Here is a 351-nt window from a genome sequence, read left to right on the forward strand (position 1 = left end):
TTCATCACTGCGCGACTCTGTTCCCCTTTCGGGCTCTGTCTTTACATTTATTTTGAAAGGTGAAGCTCGCGAAGCTCGCGAGGGGCGTTACATTTCCGACGAGTGCTTGCGGTGTTCGGCCAATCACAATGCACTGGGTCAGCTGGCCAATCAGAGCAGACTGCGCTTGTCGGAAGGAGGGACTTTGTAGAAAACGAAGCGTTTGAGAGAGGCGGGGCATAGAGGACCTACAATAATGTACAGTATTTGAAAAATGTGTTTTTTGAACATTAAAAAAGCATGTCAACATATTCTGTTACACCAAATACACAAAATAATGATCTTTAAAAAAGCATCATATGACCCCTTTAA

Source organism: Sinocyclocheilus anshuiensis, unplaced genomic scaffold, assembly GCF_001515605.1.
Source record: "Sinocyclocheilus anshuiensis isolate Anshui unplaced genomic scaffold, SAMN03320099.WGS_v1.1 scaffold147, whole genome shotgun sequence".
Classification (NCBI taxonomy): Eukaryota; Metazoa; Chordata; class Actinopteri; order Cypriniformes; family Cyprinidae; genus Sinocyclocheilus; species Sinocyclocheilus anshuiensis.